Genomic DNA, 14,366 nt, shown 5'->3' with positions numbered 1-14,366 from the left:
TATTGCAGCTCACGCCTTAATATCTAAAATACAGTTGTTTTATTAAAAACAATATATAAAACTTATACTGTCTTTGTCATTTGTATATGAGATCATATTGGAAATAAGAGAGTTGGTTTGGATCTGAGTAGCCACGACTTCCCTGAGAAGTTCCAAAGATGTCATGCGCTCGGCTGCCGAATCATTCCTTCCACATGGGAGAAATGAGGCACTGCTAGTTAGCCGGAGCAAAAACCGGATTTAGGGTGACAGAGTTCTTTACACGTGGGTCAGACTCAGTCCCCCACACCGTTATAGATCCTGCTACCTAGAAATCCAGTAGTCTCATTTAGAATAATGAGAGCCCACGCGACAACAGTAGTGCAAAACGAATTTAGGAGTTTTACACTACCAGGACATGAAACTACCCAGGTACATGTCCTGCCTTTCACCCACACAGCACCCTGCTCTAGGGGTTACCTAGGGCACACATTAGGGGTGACTTATATGTGGAGAAAGGGGAGGTTTAGGCTTGGCAAGTACTTTTAAATGCCAAGTCGAGGTGACAGTGAAACTGCACACACAGGCCTTGCAATGGCAGGCCTGAGACAAGGTAAAGGGGCTACTTGAGTGGGTGGCACAACCAGTGCTGCAGGCCCACTAGTAGCATTTAATCTACAGGCCCTAGGCACATATAGTGCACATTACTAGGGACTTATATGTAAATTAAATAGTCCAATCAGGTATGATCCAAGGTTACCATGTTTAAAGGGAGAGAGCATATGCACTTTAGCACTGGTTAGCAGTGATAAAGTGCGCAGAGTCTAAAAGCCAGCAAAAACAGTGTCCAAAAAGTGGAGGGAGGCAGGCAAAAAGTTAGGGGTGACCACCCTAAGGCTGTCAGGTCTAACAGGAGCTTTGCAGGATGAGTGTAAAAAATGTTGACGCTAATCCTGCAAAGCTTATTGAGGCCCATTGTAAACAATGGTGTGCCTCCTTTTAACGCCTGCTCTGAGCAGGCATTAAAAGTGCCCCAAAAAATGACGCAAAAATATCTTAGATTTCTTTGCACCATTTTTTCGTCCCCCATAAAGGGGGAACGCCCCCTTTGCATACATTATGCCTGGCGCAGGCCTAATGTAGCACAAAGGGTTACAAAGTGGAACAATGCATGCATTGCACCAGTATGTAACTATGGCGCTGGGAAAAAGGCCGACTTTGCGCCGCCTTAGCATAACCAAAATGATGCTAAGGCGGCGCTAAAGTGCCGCTTGACCCTCTTAAATCAGGGCCATGGTCTTAACAACAAGATTGACTAAAATTAAAAAACTTTGGGAGGAACTTAGAAGGTCTGCCTACTAACATCACAACTTATTTGAATGGTATAACGGAGCTGCCTACTGAAAACTTGAACTTCCATCTGACTCAAAGATGATTTACAAGCCCCTTATGCCACCGGTCTGTCACTTTATGTGACGCAATGGCAGCACATTGTGCAGGTCCATACCTACAAGGCCACTCAAAGTCAAGTTGGCTTTTCATGGCCTCGTAGGATTAGTGTAAAGCAACACAGCGCAAGTCTCTGCATTGCCTTACACTGTGTCAGGGAGACGTTCTCATTCAACAAACATGGGCTTTGACACATTGCCAGATTTACAAGGATCTGTAATCCTGGGAATGCACCAAAATCCATGCCTTCCCAGTGGAGATGTAACGAGGGGAAATAACTTTATTTCTCCTCGTTTTTTCCTCTTTCCATATGTGCTGCCTTCTGCAGCACACTTAGAAGGAGGAAGAAAACACCACTCTTGAGGTGCCCCTTCCTGCACGAAATAAATAGTGCAAACAGTGCAGACATGCTTGGGCCATGGTGCAAGGGTGCCTCTGTTGGCGCTAGGCACCAATTTGTGTGCCAAGGCAGGCAGAAAGGACAGGAATGTGCCATATTTCTTTAATATGACGCATTCCTGCCCTTTCCATTTGACGCATGGCAGAGCATCAAAACGTTTTGTGGTGCTGCCCTGTGCCAAAATTTTGTAAATATGCCACTCAGGATCCAGATCTTCAATAGTAATAAATATGTACATGAAACCAAACTGACTCTCCAGACAGCCTTCTTAGGGTCAAAAATTGTCTCACCTTCCATTGTACTCTTGTGAACTTTTAGTGCTGTTAAGATCCTACTGAAGGTGAAATAGTTACCTTGATTAACATTTACTGGAATATTCCTCAGATTTTCCAGCCAGTCCTAAAGACAGATGGTGGTGGCCAAATGTTAGCCGCATTACTACACACAGCCAGAGATTACTGGTCTTGAATGGAAGACTCCTCCAGAACATCCTTGTCTGCACCAGTCACTTTTAATCAGGCTGCATTTTGCTGTTCGACTACATTTTTGTATTCCACATCTATTTGCACTACATTTTTTGGATCTTTGGATAGTCTGGAAAAAGAGTTAAGAATTAAAGCTAAATATATGAGGATCACCAGTCCATCTATAGGCCTGGAAAATACTCAAAGAGTATGAAATGCTATTGGGATCCCTTCAGAACATAAACTTACTCAAAGGGAGACAAAGTACTCCTATTCCAAGCTCAGCCTTCATTCATCAACCAAGATTTACATTGAACTAAAAAAGGAAAAAAGGCAATTGAGTATAAAACAAAGCAACTTACAAAAACCTCAAATTTTTCTGAGAACAGAAACAAGATCCAGCTACTAAAACGAGAATGGAAGAAGAAAATTAGAGCTACTGGACTAACTTTCTATCAAAAGGAATGTCTCATTATCACTAAGATTTGTAGAAAAAAAGGATAATGGAAAACTATAGGATTAGGTTAACTCATTGAACATGTTTCCCTCGTCCACAGGCACAAGCGTCCCCCCACTCATATGTCACCAGCCCGTGTAACACCAGTATGTACTCTGAAATCAGGACTCTGGGACAAATCCATACACTGTGATTGGACAGCACACCAGGACCAAAACGTATTCCGGCTGCGTTCTTAAAAAAACATACTGAGTTCTGGACCAAATATCTTTCTTCATTATTCAAGAGTGCAATTACAACATAAACCATACTGGACTTCTGAAAAGGCTCAAACCTTACCCTGCAAATAAGGGAGCCCCAGTGCTTCCAGCAAACCACCACTTCACACCCTTCTTGACATAAAAGCCAAGATGTTTGCCAAGGCTTTACTTGAAGAGTTAGAAGACTGGTGTTGGAGGCTGGTTATTAGTAGAGGAAAGTATACACCTACAACTTACAATAATGCTCATAAGACAATGTTACGTCCATTCAAGGTCTCAAAACAGCAGTCCATGGCTTAACCCCTGGTAGCTTGGCAACAAGCAGGTAGGCTTAACTTAGGAGACAGGTATCTAAAGCATTTAAATACATCAATACAGTAAAGAAGTAAAACCCAACACACAATAAAAACCCAACACCAATTTATAAAAAACAGGAAATATTTTTATCTTTAAAATAACACAAAACATGGCAAAAATCCAATATAGGAAACAGGAGTTATGAATTTTAAAAGATTAGACTAAATATTGTGCTTTCTAGAAATCAATAGCACCAACCGGGGACATCTGGTTGTTCTTGACTGGGACAAAGTCAAAGTTTGAAGCCAGCTGCGATGGAGCCCTGCTCAGATACACTGAGCAGGAGGTATGGTTCTGTATTTTACCTTCGCACTTTGAACTTTTTCTGGAGCTTTCCTCCCTCTATTTCATGCAGTCCTCCCCAGCAAGTTGACTTCAATGCAATGTCATCGAACTGCTTTTTCGCAAGGCCCTGGTTAACTTCTGGAGGTCTGCAGCTCCAGAGCTTTCAGTGGGACAAACCTGAAATCCTGGCAGGGTCGCGGTTGAGGGTAGTCGGCTTGACTCCAGACGGCTACTCCATCCACTTATGGAGCTTTTTCCCAAAGTTGCTCCAAACTTCTGGAACTTCTTCCTGAAGTTCCTCTTGATAGATCCAAAGTGTCCAAAACACAAATCCAAGAGTCTAGAAGCTCTGAGAAGGTACTTGGAAGTTTAGGAGGGTAGTTCCCACATGGAACCTGGCCAAATCCTTAAAAGTCTACTAGATGCACTCCAGGGTGGGGACTTTTGTGATAGTTAGTACAGTTAAGCTCTGTTAACCTTTTGCTTTCAGGGAGTCCACTCCCGAGTTCTTTTGAAGCAAAGCAACGTCCTTAGGGCTGTTGTTCCGGTGTGCAACAGGAGCAGCACTTCAGAGTGCGGTCCTCTGGGTTGCAGACAAGGGTTCCAGCAGGACAGTCCTTCTTCTTCTTGTGGGTTCAGGCAGCAGATCTGAGTTGAAATGCATCTCATCCACTTTTATTCCATCATCTTGGGGAACAAGCAGAGGGGCTCCCCTGTCAAATGAGCTGCAGCTTGCCACCCAAAAGCATGACAGCTTCCTCCAAAGTGTGGCATTCAGCATTCTCTTGTCCCATAAAGCACTACACTTTAAATTCCAAGATGGATGATTTTCCTCCAGAAGGTTAAACCAACCTACTGGTGTGGCTCACTTCCAATAACACTCCCTTTATAGACATTTGCAAATTCCTTTCTTGGGCCTGCTACCTCTCTGTGGGGTATGGGGTGTGAGGGCAGGCCTGGCTGGCATTCCTTTCTGTCCTGCCTCCCATGAAGCCTAGTTTGATTTACCCAGCCCCCTTCCTGGCCTGGCCTCTTCAGCTGCAGACCTCCCTCCATCGGATAACCTCTGCTCAGTGCAGGCCATGTATCACCTCATCAGAGCAGCCTAGCTAATCCTGTTAAGGCTGACCAATGTGGAAAGGCTACTAGCAGGCTGGAATTTGGCTTACAGAAAAGGCAGTCCTATATCTTATTTTCTGTGTTAGGTATGGTAAATGCAACAATGGCAAGTAGTTGGATGTATCATGACCAATCTTTTGAGTCCTTTCATGACACATTTAGTTACTTCCTAGCAGTACTTATGCTTGTAGAAAATATTTCCATGTTAGTCTACGGAGCTAAGTATCTACAATGAGGAAAAATGAAAGTTGCAGTTTTTGCTTCACCAGGGCATATAAAACATATTTTATAACGTCCCTGCTTATAGTTACATAGCACCCCATCCCTGGGGCACCTAGGGGAGACTTTAGGTGTGACTGGTATGTAAAAATAAGGTAGATAATATGTTTGGAAATACCTTAAATTCTAAAGTCGAATTTGCCAGAATTTAACTTTTTAAAGATAGTCTGCAAGGCAGGGCTGCCCTTAAAAATGATAGCAGGCAACACAGGAGAGCACACTCCAGTGTGGTGTGGAATTTAATAAAATATCTATTTGTCCATGGGACAGGTTGTTTCTTAAATCTACTTGTCCTGTAAAAACATCTACTTGTCCCTTTGATGCCATGCAGTGCAGCGACAAATTATGGCCGCAATCTCATTATGTAAGAGCTCTGATAATAGCCTCACTGATCATGCCAGGGCTAATACTATAGTAGGGATTGAATACTTGCAATTTCAATCCCTAATGTAGCAATTTCCTTATTTGGCAACCTTTCCGCAGATCTACGTACTGGGGCTAGAGGAAGCAGTGAGCAATAGTTCTAGGGCTGGAATGCCTTTGAGTCTCCAAACCTACTAACTTGCCTGTTTTAAGGATGTTCACTAGCTCTTCTCTAATCTTTTCCCATACTGAAAGATTGTAAATTTACTCCTGGCAATGGCAGAAGTAGAAGTTCTTCCAGGATTTTCGTATGAGCAAATCTACATGTGCATATTTGCACATGATGAAATAGATTTCACAAATATTTTCTAGGAGTACGATTTCCTAATCTACTTCTGTAAGTTCTTGTGAATTCATGAACGCTACTAATTCCAAGACATAGCATAGGTGCACTTTTGTGACTTTCTTTATGAATTGGGTCCCTAATTAGGTTTGGCGTTGACCAAGACATTTTGTTTTTATTAAAATTCTATTTCTCTTTCTTTTTATCTATTGGCTGGCTTTGCTGTGAGTGATCGCATTCTGCTGTTCCGCAAGGAGCATATTGGCACACAAGGTAGTTTTGTTCAGTTCCTGGAACTATTGTGGCAATCAGTGGCATATCGAAACTGGAGGGATCCTCTCTGAAAAGAACATGGGTGGCACCCCCCCTCCAGACTCACTCAGGGCAGGTGGTGTGCTGAGGGGGTCACCTGAGGGGTCCTCCTGCAATGTACTGCTGGACCTTTGTTACACCACTGATGGCAATGTGTGCTTTTGGAGACCAAAAACATTTTTTTTGCTTTTTGCCAGTGTTTGTTGGTGAGGTGAGGGCCTGGAAAACCATGTCAAAACAAAGCATGCAATGACAAAACCAAAAGACTCACATCAAATGTTGGATCAGTTGGCTTTGCCATTGCTTGTTTGTTTTCATAGTTCCCATAATCTTGTTAAAAATGGTTACACTGATTTTCCACTAGGAATATATTTTGGAAATACTAGCATGCAGCAACACATTTGACTAAATGACGCTTCAAAGAAATAGCAACTAAAATCACATAGTACCGACACTTTTTTCCTACTTGAATTTTTTTTCTGAGCATTTATTTTGAAAGCAAACAATCATCACTATTGCTTACAAGCTTCCGCAAACATTTGCATCTAATCAGAGAGCATTCTGGGAGCATTTTACTTAGCTTGATATTGTTAAACTTGTCCAATGCATGTACACTTTTTTTTAACCAAAACCACTGTGAGTAGTGCAGTGTACCATTAAAACATTCATTTACAGCGCTCACCCTAGTAATAATAAAGGTTTTTCTTTGATGAATCATAAATACAAGCTCGAACACCATCACCTTACAGATACACATATTACCTCAACTGCAGACAGTCCCTTCTGTGTAAACTGACAGCCGAAGAGTTTATGTTGCAGGGGGATAGGTCTACTTGTCCCAAGGACAAGAATAAACATGAAAACATGTTGCCTTTGACCCCAAACAATATGTCCTCAGTGTTGAGCTATAGGAATGCTACATCAGACCTGATAGCATTATGTGAAGCAGGTTTTAGACCAAAGAGAAAACAAGCACTGTCAATGCTCATTAGGAGCTAACCACTGAAAATGAGCCAACTCATTTCTGCCTCTTCCCTGGCTACAAAGCAACCTTTGACAGGACTGCTGGGGAATGCTGTAGTCTAGACTGACTACAAAGGAGATGTCTTCAATACTGTTGAAAGGTATTCAGTCCCTTTACTCCAACCAGTGGCATAACAAAGGCCCCTACAGCCCCCACGGTGTGGAGGGCTCCAGGGGGCTGACTCAGCACAGTCCCTGGGCCCGAGAGCTCCTGAATAAGTCTGATGTGCCACTTTTCTTGAATCGCCCTGCGCCCCTCTAACAACACCATGTGTGTTCCGTATTTACAACACGGCCCACCATGGCGCATGTTAGGCCAGTAGCATAAAAAATGTTGACGCTATTGTGGCGCTTTGCAGGATTAATGCCACAAATAATGTAGCTAATCCTGCAAAGTCAAGGGAAGTCCATTGAAAGCAATGGCAGCGTCACTTTAACTCTTGCTTCAGGCAGAAGTTAAAAATTGCATTAAAATGGCACAGTGAAAGCTTGTAAATTTCACTGTGTCATTTTACAAGCCTCCCTGCATGGGAACGCCCACCCTTACATACATTATGCCTGGTGCAGGCATAATGTGGCTCAAGGGGTTACAATGGCGCAATGCATGGATTGCGCCACTTTGTAAATATGGCGCAGGGAAATGGTCTTAATGCTAGTTTAGCGTTTAAAAAAATCAAGCTAGTGTGGCACAAGGAAGTGGAAGGGGCTTGTAAATATGCCCCTTAATGTGCCGAGCTCTTCAAATGTTTTTCGAATTTACATAAAATAAAGTACAGATAGGCGCAGCTCCTCCGTTAGGGCAGAGGAGCGTCGCCCCCCGCCAGCAGCAGTAGCTGCAAACCTTATACTACAAAACTATAATAAACTACATTTATTATCGTTGTGTAGTAAAAGGGGCGGGGCACTGGGGATGACAGCACTGCGCATGTATGTTTGGCCAACAGTCTCGGGCCGGCCAGACACACATGCACAGTAGGCTCTCTTAAGGGAGCCGATACAGGCTCCTAGGGCCATATTTATACTTTTTGACGCAAAACTGCGCTAACACAGTTTTGCGTCAAAAAAATGTGCGCCGGCTAACGCCATTCTGAAGCACCATGCAGTCGCTGTATTTAATCAATGACGTTAGCCGGCGTTAGCCGCCGGCGCTGCCTGGTGTGCATGGAAAAAAACGACGTACACCAGGCAGTGCCGGCGTAGGGGGATATGGAGCTTGGGCGCCAAAAAATGGGGCAAGTCAGGCTGAGGCAAATTTTTCGCCTCAACCCGATTTGCGCCATTTTTTTCGACTCCCAACCCCCATAGAAATGACTCCTGTCTTAGCAAAGACAGGAGTCATGCCCCCTTGCCCAATGGCCATGCCCAGGGAACTTCTGTCCCCTGGGCATGGTCATTGGGCATAGTGGCATGTAGGGGGGCACAAATCAGGCCCCCCTATGCCACAATTTTTTTTTTAAATATACTTACCGGAACTTACCTTAATGTCCCTGGGATGGGTCCCTCCAGCCTTGGGTGTCCTCCTGGGGTGGGCAAGGGTGACAGGTGGTGTCCCTGGGGGCATGGGAGGGCACCTCTGGGCTCCTTCCGAGCCCACAGGTCCCTTAACGCCTGCCTTGTCCAGGCGCTAAAAAACGGCGCAAAAGCGGCCGTACGTAATTTTTTGGGACCCACCCACTCCCGGGCGTGAATTTTGACCGGGAGTGTAAATACGGCGCACATGCCTCGGAGTCAATTTTTTAGACGGGAACGCCTACCTTGCATATCATTAACGCAAAGTAGGTGTCCACGCTAAAAAATGATGCAAACTCCATGGACTTTGGCGCTAGACGCGTCTAACGCCAAAGTATAAACATGGAGTTAGTTTTGCGTCGGAATTGCGTCAAAAAAAACGACGCAATTCCGGCGCAAACAGAGTATAAATATGCCCCCTTGTCTGCCTGGGAGCACCCTGACTGGGGGCTCCCAGCCAATCCTAATGCTGCTCTGAGTATCTTCAGGATTAGCTGCAGGGCAGGCTGGGAGCCTGTGCCTGCAGCAGAGGAGTGACATGTTGGTGGCAGCGCCAGCGACGATCCAGTTTTCTTTTTTTTTTAAATCCCCCCTGTTCCCATGTGCCACCCCACCCCTAAAAAGCATTGTGAGCCACTCCTGAGTGCAGAGCGCTTTGTACTGAAGTTGCAACTCAAGGACAGCCTTGAGCGCCTTGACACCCATCTCGGGAAAAGCTGCTTAATGATGGAACTAATTTAAAAGAAATCAAGGCAATAAAAGCAATGGTGCTCATTTGTCACATATGGTAGACAAGACTGTAAAGTTTCATTTACGCGTGAAAGCCTGCATGCAACTACTGTACTTTAACTATATCTAGTACATTGTCTTGTCTCTTCAAGAACAGATTTTCACTTACATGTCTAACATCTAATTTGGACATCTTAACAGTAGCCCCTGGGTCAGTGACATCCAACGCAATGGCAATAGTGAATTACATGTTCCTTATGTGGTCGAGCCATGGGATGTTATAGGCATTGCCTAATTTTAGACAATTTGCTTTGAGTGATCTGTCAAGACCTATATCTTCCTTGAACCAAATGGAATGTCATAACAATAATGGGCGCATTACGATTATCTCTTTCAAACAATGTAATGCAAGTACTTTGTGCACAATATAAGCTGCAGTGCTGTTGGGGATGGCGGGTAATCTTCTGCCAAAGAATTCTCACCTTTTTGTATACTCTGGCAATCTGTGTAAGCCCCAAATAGCAGAACCATCAGTTGAGGCAGGGATATGTTTACTAGAATAAATCATGCACATTGCATTGATGGGTTTGTATCCTAACTTAGAAGCAAATCTAAAAATGCTTCACATTTTCCCCATGTTGCTGTCCCTTATGAACATGGTATGGCTGCCAGTTACCTGCTCATTCAAATAGGATCCCCAGATAGTAGAAAGTATAAGTTTTTGATAATTGGGTTCCCTTTAGCCAAAACATACTGGAAATATGAGTTATTTTCCCTCAGGTCAGTATATAGGATTTCTTTAACTTGACTTTGAAGTTCAGATTCTCCATAAATTCTACAAAAGTATCCAGTGACTTCTGTTGTACAATAGGGGTATAGGCCATGAGAACAGAGTCATCCACAGGTAATAACTCTGGAAGTGGGCAGGTATCAACTTTCGGGCTGTCAGTTAGTGTGTGAAACCATGCTATTTTCCTAAACCATTTATGCATATCATGAAGAAAAACGGTGGCCAGAACACACCCTTGACTAACCTCTCTCCCCACTCTGAATGCTTGTGAGCATTCTCCATTAAGACCACATGAAACCTGGGCCATAGAATGCTGGTGCATATAACTAAGCAAATTTGTAATGGAGTCACCCACAACCAGAGATCTTGAAATGTTTCAAAATTTGGTATTGCTAACAGTGTTGAATGCATCAGATTGGTCCATGGAGCCTGGGGATAAGGATTCCTTTGTTCACACAAATGTGTTTATCAATCAATAACTCGAGGTTAAGGCACTGCTGAAGTGGGCCCAGATATTTATTAAAACCAGACTGGTGGTCCGATATGAATGAATTCTGTTCTGTCCATAGTCTCAATCTCTCTAGCAGCACCTTTCCCAATAATTTGTCCGACAAAGTCTAGCAGAGAGATTGGATTTAGAGAGATTGGATGATAACATTGAGGGACAGCTCGATTACCCTTGTTGAAGATGGGGGCTATTATGCTTTCAGGGCCAAATTTTTGTTAGCGTTCTATAGTTGATGCAATTTAGGATACTGGTCCACAATGAAGCCCAGAGATTAATATCATCTTTGTAGACACGTACCGGGACCTCATCATGGCCAATCACTCTACCCAAACTGATTTCCCTCAGCATAGATTTAACTTCAGAAATATAAAACCTTAGTTCAATTGGGTCTTTTGTATAAACGCTTGCAGGGTGAGAGATAGGGGCATCCTCTTGGGAAAATGAGGAGAAGTGCTTAATCCATTCAGATTCTGTTATTTCCACACTCAGAGTGGGACCAGAATTAGCATTGGGGAATGGAGAGTTAACTATGCGCCAGAAAAGTGCACTATCATTGGTCACACTAGCTTTTACTAGGTTATCCCAAGCCTCTTCCCTTAGTGAATTCTTTCTCTCTTGGATCTCTTTTTTGTAATTTAATCTGATCTCAAGAATGATTCTGGGATTTTTTTAGCACCAGTTCTAGGTAATTTACGTATGCTAGTATATTTAGATTTGTAATTTACTCTTACACTTCTAAGTAATTTTACTACTTTTGTATTCACAAAATCTGAATGTAAAGTTACTCAAAAAGTGTAATTTACATGTCCCCACACCCTGAAAAAGGGAGTGGAATCTTACTTTCAAATGTAAATTACTATAAAAAAAAGAAGTAAGTTTAGCACCACACGTGGCAAGACCTGGTAGTGTGACACCCTCCCATATGGAAGTAATGAAGGTATAAAACCCATAAGAAATAATGGTAAATTAATTTGTTATTTAATACAGTAAATATATAAATGAATATTATTTACTGCATATTCATGATGTGCTCATAAAACATTTTGGTAAACGTTTGTGCACTTAAAAATGGTTGTAACAATGAATTTAAACAAAATGTTTATTTTTTTACTTTAGGGATTTTTTTTTTATTTAAACCTCAGAAAAACAATGTAAACTTAGATTATTGTACTTTCATGAAATAAATATTTAATTTTAAAAAATGGTGTTGCATTTTTTTTTATTTAGTCCAAATGTAAAATAAATGTATAAAATCAATTATAATAAAAATGATTGTGATGGTTATAACATTATATATATATATATATATATATATATATATATATATATATATATATAAATATATATATAGTTATATATATGTATATATATATATCTATATATATATAAATCTATCTACTGGCACATATTTTAAAAGTGCTTTGTGGCTATTTGAGAACTTAGAAAAATGTTCTTATTTTAGTTTTTTGTAGGTTTTTAGAGCACTAACCATAACTTCTATTGGATTAAGGCCCTCTGATTTTTATAATTTCTAAACAAAATGCTTTAGGTATTACAGTTTTGATTACATCAAGATGACGTCAGACATGCCATTATACTTTTGTAACAAATATAGAATGTAGGTGTTCATTAGAATTCTGTGGTGAGCCAAAGGTCAAGGGCACAGACTTAGAAATTTGAGGGCAGGGAGGAGAGTGCAGAGGCAAAAAGATGAACATGCTGGGCAGGCAGGAGGGGCAGTGGCAGCACAACGGAACGTGGAGCACAGGGAAAAGTGGGGCAGGGGCAATGAACCAACCATGCAGGACAGGCGACAGGGGCTGTGGCAATATAACAGACCATTCAGGGCAGAAGGAAGAGCCACTAGCAGTACAACAAAGCATGCCAACAGAAGAATCCAAATGTTTTTCAACCCAAAAGTACTTATTTTATCTCTCTCCTACCTAAAATCTCTTCTTTTTCAACGTAAGTCAATTGGGAAAATCAATTCACCAGGTTTTTTAAAAAAATCTCCCTCTTACCAAGTTCAAAATGTTGGCAAGTATGATACATTGGAGGGCAGGAGATATGGGGATGGGCCATGGACTTGGATAACAAAGGTCAGGAAGGACAGGGACAGGAAACCAAACTGACCTTACAGGGCAGGCATCAGGGGTTGCAGCAGCACAATACACTGTACAGAGCAAGTGGGACAGCACTGGAGCACCACAGACCATAGAAAGCAATAGGGAGGAGATAGAGCAAAGCACATGGACAAGAGACAGCAGAGGGGAAAGAGGCAAGGTCAGCAGGCTGACCATACCGGACAGACAGGAGGGACAGTTGCAGCATAACAGACCATTTAGGGCAGGAGGGGGGGTGCAGGGACACGACAATGAACCAGACAAGGATCGAGGGAGGTAATAAGGGCCTGCACAAGGCAAACGGAGGGCAGCAGGCTACGGTGAAGGGCAGGGCAGGAGCAGCAAGCCGGCCATGGAGAGCAGGCGGGATGGGCAGTGGAAGCATAACACACCAAGGAGGGCAACAGTGAGACTATAATGGCACACACACGGACAACGGAGAGAAGGTGGGAGTGGGTCATGTGCAGGAAGCTGATCCCACAGGGCAGGTAGGTGGGTTAGTGGCAGCACAATGGCCATGGTGTGCTATAGGTAGGGGTCCCAGGCATGCACAAAGGACCATAGAGGACAGATGGGAGGGGCAGTGGCTGGACACAGAAAGAGAGGCCAGGTGAAGGGGCTTCACAGGACACTATGCAGGGCAGGCAGGAGGAGCAGATGCAGCACAACAGAGCATGGAGAGCAGAAAGGAGTAGCAGCATAATGGAACATTGAGGACAGGAGGGAGGGGATAGGGGCATGGATCTTGTACAGGCAGGTTAGAAGTGGGAGGGACAGGTGGCAGCCATCTGACCATGATAGGCAGGAGGGAGGGACAGTGGCAGCTCAACAGAACACTCAGAGTAGATCGGAGGGGCAGTGACAGGTCCTCACAACATAGTGAGCAAAAAGGAGGGAGCAGGGAAATGCACCCAGACATTGAAGGTAAGAGAGGAGGGTAGGAGCAGCAAGCTAAGCACAGAGGCTAAGCAAGAGGGCAATGATGGGGCATAGAATGTGGCACCAGAGGGCAGGAGGAGTGGGCAGGATTATTAACCTAAATGGAGGGCAATGGCAGACATTGTACTATGCAGGGCAGGAGGGAGAGGGCTGATGCATGGACTCAGACAACTGAGAGCAGGGAGGAGGTGGATGGGGCCGCAAGCTAAGTGTTCATGTCAGGCAGGAAGGGCAGTGGCAGAACAACAGCCACACAGGACTGTAATGAGGGAGCAGGGGCATGAACTTGAACAATGGGTAGCAAGGAGGAAGGTTGCCAGGAGCTGCAGTCTTGGGGGGGGGGGGGGGGGGGCACTACATAATGCCAGGCCGGACTCTGCATCCAACCGACCAACTGCTATGCATTGCAATGGGCATTTTACTTAATGGTAAAAAACCCGAGAAAATCACTGAACAATTAAAGGTTACAGGACGTTATAGTTAGGAAAAATTATTTAAAAAAACCTTAGAAATCCACTTAAAAAAACAAAGGATACAGGGGCGTTATAGTTAGGTTCTGAATTTCCACATACAAAACCATAGAAATTCAGCAGTTATAGTAATGGTTATATTAAGTAACTATAATTTGTGCCTTAAGTTAACATTTGACATAGAGCAACTCTCCATATGGGGTGCTCC

Source organism: Pleurodeles waltl, chromosome 2_2 (genome assembly GCF_031143425.1).
Source record: "Pleurodeles waltl isolate 20211129_DDA chromosome 2_2, aPleWal1.hap1.20221129, whole genome shotgun sequence".
NCBI lineage: Eukaryota > Metazoa > Chordata > Amphibia > Caudata > Salamandridae > Pleurodeles > Pleurodeles waltl.
Note: the sequence above shows the minus strand (reverse complement) of the source record.